General features: G+C 41.4%; 1 pseudogene; it reads right to left on the reverse strand.

The window, feature by feature from the left end:
• Nucleotides 1-5,038: 5,038 nt before the first annotated feature.
• Nucleotides 5,039-7,708, reverse strand: LOC101280459 (hsc70-interacting protein-like; annotated as a pseudogene).
• Nucleotides 7,709-8,338: the final 630 nt, after the last annotated feature.

An 8,338-nucleotide genomic window follows, 5' to 3' on the forward strand; every position in this document is an offset into this window, starting at 1 on the left:
CACAGAGAGGGACACGTAAATTACACTGCGGGCTGAGAGAGCTTCCTGTCGAAAACGACCCTTGATCTGAGTTTTAAAGGAAAAGTAGAAGTTAGCTAGCTAGAGGATGAAGGGATAGGATGTGACAGTGTGGACTTAAGAGCAGATTAGGAAGCTCAGCTTTGGAAGGCACTGTTGGCAGTGGCTTGTCTCCTTCATGGTCCCAGAACATGCAGAACACGTCTACCATGGTTCTAGCTTTCCCTGGGTAACCTTGACCCTTGGGGGTCTGGTGACATCGCTTCCTCCTTTCATTCCTCCACGCCCAGAACTTGCCATTGGTGGTGGCTTGCTCACTTCTGCTTGCCTCACCATCCTGATTGACTTAGCTCTTCCATCACCTGTGTAACCAATTCACTGTAATAAATGTCTTCTGCTCCAAACACCAAAAAAAAAAAAAAAAAGGTGGGAAGGGATGTAAACAACAGGCAGTATCATTTCTGATAGGAAACTGCAATTACCTGTGAATGGCTGGGGTGAACAGATGTGTGAGAGGAGAGGAGTGGGAAGCAGCCACACAGCACAGGGAGATCGGCTCGGAGCTTTGTGACCACCTAGAGGGGTGGGATAGGGAGGGTGGGATTCAGTGAATCACTTCGTTATAAAGCAGAAACTAACACACCATTGTAAAGCAATTATACTCCAATAAAGATGTTAAAAAAAAAACCCAAGAGAAGTAGGGTGTTAGGTGCTAAACTGAGAGCAACAGGGAGCCATTGATGGATTATGTAGGAGTCTGGTTAGCATTTAGTAAGATCACCTTGGTAGCAATGCAGAGAATGGGTTTATTGGTGTTGGCCATGCTCAGCTTAGCAGTAGAAAGACTATTTAGGAAACCGTTTCAATAACCTAGCGAAAGATGATACTGGCACGGACTAGGCAGCAGTTCTCAAACATTTTGTTCTCAGGAGCCCTTTATACTCTTGAAAATTAGTAAAGGCTCCAAGATAGCTGACTTAGTTCTCCACAGCACATGCAGACACAACAAGGTGATAGAAAAGAGATTACCTGCTGATGAATATTTCTGTTTAAGAGCCAGGATAACTTCTCAAGAATCTGTCAGCTGACTCTCTTCCAGTACTTAGACTAGTCACTGAAAAGAGGGGGCAGGGTAAGCATCATGCCTGGTTTAAACCAATCATGATTCTGTCTCTGGGGCCAGGGTTGGGGCTGGATCCAGCCTCCTCTGAAGCTTACAGAGGCACCTACTAGCAAGGAAGGCAGTGGAAAGGGTAAGTGCCATTAGGGCGGCAACTATTGGTGGCAGTCATAGGATTCATCAATGTAGAAGTTGTCAGTTAAAAGTCCCATGTCTACTGATGATTAACCAGAGAGGTAATGAAGTGAGATGAGCTGAGACCTGAGGACTGGACGGTAAGGAACACTGACACTTAAAGGGATGAGCAAAGGAAAAGGAAGCTCTGAAAGAAACTCTGGGGCAGCAGGGACAGTGGTTAGAAGGGTGCGGCTCCAAGTCAGACTGCTGGAGTTGAGCGTTACGAACGCTATTAGCTGTCTGGTCTTGAGAAAATCACTTAGATGTTTTAAACCTAAGTTTCCTCATCTATAAGATGATGGAAATAATTATGCTATTTCATTAAGTGCTATTAGAGGGAGTTAAATACAGTAATTGTGTAGTTGGCACAGAACCTTAATAAATGAGCGCTATTGTCTTATTAGTGTTAGTATTAATGAGGATCTGCTTCAGAGATGGAAAGATAATCAGATGTAACAGAAGCCAGGAGAGAAGAGAAGTTTTTAAATATCTCCAGCGGTAAATACTGAAAAGAAGTCGTTTAAGGTAAGAACTGTCAAGAGATACTTAGGGGGTGTCCTCTTCACATTTTTAGCATCTACTATTGGCTTATATTAAACTAGCAGTCAACCAAATAAGATGTTTTTAGACAAACTCCAGCCAAACTAGGGCTCCTTCTTTCTGTACCTGTGTAGCTGACCGCAAGATTTAGTTTATCCACTACATTGTATCTAACCCTTGGTTTTAATCCAGTGTTCTAGCCTGACAAGACTAATTTGAATCTTTGATCTATTTGCTTACGTCAGATGGCATTTCCAATGTCAATGTCATCTGCATATTTGCTGTGTATATCTTGAATATTTTTATCTATTTTAACAGTTAAGTGGTAAGAATATTTAAAAGGGAAGTTACTTTTCTCTAAGCTTCATTCAGTTTCCTCATCAGTAAAATGAGTATATTTATTTCACATAGGGTTGTGATAAATAAGTAAATCCCTGAACGTGCCTAGTACTGTGTGTAGCGCAAAGAAGATCTTCCTGCGTTCTTCCTGGTTCCCTCCTTTCTTCTTCCCTGTATCACTTTTTCCTTTTTCTCTCCTTTCTTTTAAAATTTCTTTAAAACTTTGTTTTAACATACTGCCTTGCTTACAAAGAGAAACTACGTGTAGAATAGGACAATGTTTTGAGATCCAATTGGCTAGAATAAACTGAATTTCATGCTTTGAATTGGTGACAGCTCCCTTAAGTAAATATAAAGGCATAAATATATTTCTGTCTCCTTTTCTCATGATCCCCTAATCCCTACTTACACACTCCACCTCCCATCACCTCCTCCCACATCCCCTCTAGCCCCTCCAAGCAGATCATAGTCACTCCACTGCTAATAGAAATATATTTACTGAGTATCTACAATGTGAACAGCCTCAGGTTAGGACTGAAGTCAAGATACTAGAAGCCGAAAACAATCTTTCTGCCTTTTAGGACCTAATGAACTCTGAGTATCTGGGTTTAATCCCCTTAGAGTCTCTCCATTCTCCTGTAAATCAACCACCTCATGGTAACACCGGGGGGGAAAGGAAGAGAGAAGACCCCCTTGTGGACTTTTGCCCTCTCTCCCAGGTAATATGTACATTTTATACGCGTATTCTTTCATGCTTCCAACAGATATTTCTGAAACTTCTATTATGTGCCAGGCATGATTATAAATACTAAGGATATGTGGAGAACAAGGCAGGCAATGTCCCTGTTCTCATGGGATTTACAGTCTAGAGGGGGGAGACAGACAATAAACACAAAGAAAAATGCTTGAACAGGACAGTATTGGACATAAATGTGATATAGAACATTTGAACAAGTGACATGCTCCAGAGTGGCTCATTTAGGTTGGGTGGGCAGGAAAAGTCCCTCTAAGCAGGTGACATTTCAGCTGAGACCTGAATCACAAGAACCAGTTACACTAAGATCTAAAGAACATTCCAGACAGAAGAAACACTAGTACAAAGCCCCTGAGGTAGGGATAAAATCGCTGTGTTCACAGGGCTGAAAGGAGGCCAGCGTGGCTGGATTACAGCACCCAATGGGGAGAGTGGCATGAGATAAAGTGGGAGAGCCACAGGCCAGGTCCCCGGGCAAGGCCTTGCAAACCTGGAGGCCTGTTAGAATGTCCTGGGGAGCTTTAAAAACTATGTGGACCCTCCTCCAGAGATTCTGATTCACTTGATCTGAGGTGGAGCCCAAGCAACAAAAGTTCCCAGGGGATTCCTCTGTGCAGCCAGGGTTGAGAATCAGTGATGTCTGTGTTTCACAAGCTGTGGTAGGGAGTTTGTATTTTCTCCTAAGTGGAATGGGAAGTCACTGAAGGGTATTAAGCAGAGGAGAGATGGGATTTGAGTAATTTATTTAAAAGATCCCTCTAGCTTCTATCTGGAGAATGGATTTAGTGGATCAAGAGAGGAAGCAGGTGATTGTTGTCTTTTTGTGGACATATGCTTTCATTTCTCCTGGGTAAATACCTCGGAATGGAATTGCTGGAAATAACCCAAATGTCAATCAAAAGTTGAATGGATAAACAAACTGTGATATGTTCATACAAATAAAATACTACTCAGCAATAAAAACAATGACTGATACATGCAATAACATAGATGAATCTCAAAACCATTATGTTGAACAAAATCAGGCAGACACAAAAGCATGTATACTATACTAACCCTCTTATGAGGAATAACAATCAGAAATGGTTGCCTCTAGGGGGTAGAGACTGACTGGAAGGGGGTTAGTAGGGAATTTATTAGGGTAATGGAAGTGTACTTCATCTTGATTACATGAGTATACACGTTTATCAAAACTCATTTGAACTGTACACTTAGAATCTGTACATTTCATCGTATGTGGTTTTTACCTCAATTCAAAAAATGAAAAAGGACTACTACACACGTACTACAATGATTTTTAAAAAATTCCAAGTGCTGGAGAGGATGCAGAACAACTGGAACTCTCAGATGTTACTGGCGGGAGTGCAAGATCGAAAATAGTTCGGCAGTTTCTCATAAAATTAAACAGGCACTTACCATAGGATTCAGCAATCTCACATCTAGCTATTTACCCAAGAGAAAGAAAATATGTCCCACAAAGACCTGTACGTGAATGAGTATGTAGAAAAGCAACAGGGGTTACAGTTAGGAGGATCTTTGCAGTGTCCTGGTGAAAGATGATGGCATAGTCTAGGCTAAGGAGTTGGAGATGAAAGATTGGAGATGGTGTGGAGATAGGATATGGAGGTGAAGAGAAGTCAACAAATTCAGGATATACTCTGGAGGTAGAAGCTGAGGGAACCCCATTGTTGATCGTGTGAGAAGAAGAGAGGAATCAAGAATGACTTTTAGGTTTTTCCTATAAGCATCTGGATGGGTGATGCTGTCATTTACGGAGCTGCAGAAGCCTGGGATGAGTAGGCTAGGGGAGAGGAAAATCAGGAGCTCTTTTTTAACCATGTTAAGTCTGAGATGTTTATTAGACTTCTTGGGTATTTCAGCAGCGGATTTCTGGAAAAGATGCTTCCATCTTTTATTGTTAAAATATAAACTTTCAATCTAGTCCAGTGGAGGATGCTGTGATGATAGGTGGCAGTAGAATGTAGTTCCTTGATAGAGTCAGGAACAGGCTTATGAGAAGCAGAATTAGATATACTTCAAAGTTTCTGTATGATTGTGGACCCAACAGAGAGAGAGAATAAAAAAAAATGTTGAGGATGAGATGAAACAATAAATAGTTGAATCCAAGCAATGGTGTAGTCACCTGACTGGAGGTTTCTAAGAACTAATGAGGCTTGAGAATTAGCTAATGATATGATTTGGATTTAGGGATGTTAGTTATCTGCTGCTACATAACAAACTACCCCAAAATTTATATTAATAACAATATAAATGTTTATTATCTTACACAGTTTCTGTGGATCGGGAATTGGGGAACAGCTTAGTGGGTTTTGTTTTTCAGCAGGAAGGGCTTAATTGTTGTTGTTTTAATATTTTTCAGGTTTAAAAAGTGTTTATAAAGCTTTTAATTCCCAGTAGGAAAATGTTATCTGAATGATTGTTCTAATAGCAAACCACTGTAAATTGTTTCAGCTGCATTTGGGACAGAGGGAGAGAGATTATTTTCAAAGCACCGTAGCTTTCTTCATGAGAAGGTCAGAGGTACACTGGTTTGTATGATTGCGACATCCACTAGGTGATCTTTCCTTCATGGGCTTGATTTGTCAGAAGAGCCTTAGGCTTCACCTCCCAATTTGGCTGAAGATTTACTGATGAGATTCACAACCTTTGGGTTGCTCTGATTTTTCAACATATTTGCCAAGTTCTGGGGCACATCCTGGAAGGCCGTCATAACTTCTGGATCCTGCGTGGCCGCAAGAACCTCTGGATCACTAATCATTTCATTGAGCCCAAGCATTCCTGCCATTCCAGGCATACCCCCTCCCATTCCAGGCGTTCCTCCAGGGAAGTTACCAGGTGTCGGCCCAGGAAAGCCACGGAAAAACAGCCACACTGAGTTCCTGATGTCTCCTGACTTATTCCCCACTCTGGGCTCTCTTATGTTCTTCCCGAGCCTTCTTCAGCCTTTCTCTTTTTCCTTTGATCTCTCGCTCTTCGTGTTTTCCCTCATACTTTCTCTGATGTCCAGCAATTTTCTGGGCCCTTGGTTGAACTTCTTTCAGCATTGCACTAGCATCTTCATCATAATCCAGTTTACAGGCAAGGGCAAGATCACGGACTGCTTCTACACAATGGCCCAGAGGTATGTGCGCTTTCCCGGCCCACTTGTAAGGCTGAGCTGAATCAGGATTTATTTCAATATCTCTGTCACAGTCTCAGATGACAGCATTTGGCTTCTGTAATTTGATGAAGACACTGGCTCTCTTGGCATATGGAATGGCCAAGCAAGCATTCAGCCTGATGGTATCTGTGAACTAGTCAACGGCTTTCTGTAGTTCACCATCATTTAGGGCCTCAATGGCAGCCACATTTTTATCCTTTGCCTCATACATCATCCCCTCAGTTATCTCAACATTTGCATCTCCCATTTCTTGAGGGGGCAACCGTGTCTGGTTCAATCGCACCTTCAATTTCTAGATCACTTTCCTCACTTGATGTTTCATCTGTCTTTATGTTTTCCTCTGATTTCTCACTATCTGGTTTTTCTTTCTTGGTATGTGCTGATTTAGTTTTATGAGTAGCAGGTGGTATTTTTCCTCCAATGACCTCCACCCGCTCCCTCAGGAAGTGCATTTCTTCAGTGTTCAGGACACTGGCATCCTGCTTACACATCTTCATGAAGGTTCAAAGCTCGCTCACTTTGGGAAGGTCCATGGGCCGGCAAGGCTGAGGCTGAGGTCGGATTCCAGCCCAGGGCGCTAGCTCAGCGTGACTGTGTAGAAGGGTGAGGCTGCTTAGTTTTGAGTCCAGGTCCCTCTTAAAGTCCCAGTCAATATGTTGGCCAGGGCTACAGTTTTTGAAGGCTTGACTGGGGCTAGAGAATCCATTTCCCAGATGGGTGATTCATACACATGGCAAGTTAATGCTGGCTGTTGGTAGGAGGACTCAGTTCCTTACCACGTAGACGGCTCCCTGGGCTGCATGAGTAGCTGGCTTCCTCCACACAAAAAAAATCCAAGAGTGTGCAAGGTAGAAGAAGCAATGTCTTTTATGTCCTAGCTTCAGAAGTCACTCTCCATCATTTCCACAATATCCTATTGATTACAGGTTAGCCTCATTCAGAGTAGAAGTGTCTACACAGGGAAGTGACTGACAGGAGGAGAGCATCGTCAGAGGCCCTTTTGGAGGCTGGTGTCAGCTCCCTTTTTAAGTTTTGTAGTTTATGATATATTAGTAGTATAAAGGGACTCATCTTCGTAGTGGTGTATGGAAAAATTCCCCTAGATACTCGTGACTCCAGACCTCATATGCAATTCAACCAGCTTTAGAAATATCATCAAAACAACTTGAGAAGATAAACCTTTTTTAAAGCAATAAGCATTTTTTAAAACATTGAGAAGGCTTACAATTAAATATAGTAGTGTTCTAAAAATCACACACATGGTATTAGTATTTTTGTGTAAAGGAATCTGTATATTTAGTGTTTTAAGTTTTTATAATGTTTAGGAGAATACGACCTATTGGAATGACACATTGTGTGTGTAATGCTTATTTAAAATGTGTAACTAAGTAATTGATTTACATTTGTGATTTTAAGTGGACATCTTTCAAATGTAAATACACTATTAGACATTTTATAAACTTAAAATTAACATATTTATAAGATTAATTTATTAGATATATGTGAATTACTTAAGTACTTGGAAAGTGTTTTTTGGTTTTGGTTTGTGTTTTGGTCAGACAACTGAAGAACTTAAAAAAAAATAAATGGAATATATTAAATTTATAAATGTAGTTAAAATAGTTAAAGTAGGTTAATTAACTGTGACCAAACATTCATCAAAAGTCCCCTTAGAGGGACTTCCCTGCTGGTCCAGTGGTTAAGACTCTGTGCTCTCCATGCAGGGGGCCCTGGTTCGATCCCGCACGTCTCATCGAAGATCCTGCACGCGGCAATGAAGACCCGGTACAGCCAAGTCAAATACAAAAATAAATATATATATTTTAAAAAGCCCCTTTACAAGGGGTTGTTTAAATTTAGCTATATCTATAAAATTTTATAAATTTATAAGCTTACAGGAAAATCTCCTTGGGTTTTGATTTTGTAAAGTCAAGCATTAATTTTTCAAAACCAAAGTCACTTTTGAATACTTTTCCTTGAATGCACAAAAGTTAACCTTAAGTAAATAGATTCACTTTACTTGGATGGCAGTGGGGGAAGGGGGAGAAGAGAGATTTTGGCTGATGGGCCAAGTCTTGCCTGACTAGGCTTGGGCCTGACTCCTGTTCCTGCCTGATGGCTGAGCTGGTCCACCAGTATAAGCTCTTCCCTGCCAGGGCCAGAAGGGGTGAGGCAGAGGGCAGGGAGCCAGGCCTCCGCCTGGATTGTC

The sequence above is a fragment of the Orcinus orca genome, chromosome 4, assembly GCF_937001465.1.
Source record: "Orcinus orca chromosome 4, mOrcOrc1.1, whole genome shotgun sequence".
Taxonomy (NCBI): domain Eukaryota; kingdom Metazoa; phylum Chordata; class Mammalia; order Artiodactyla; family Delphinidae; genus Orcinus; species Orcinus orca.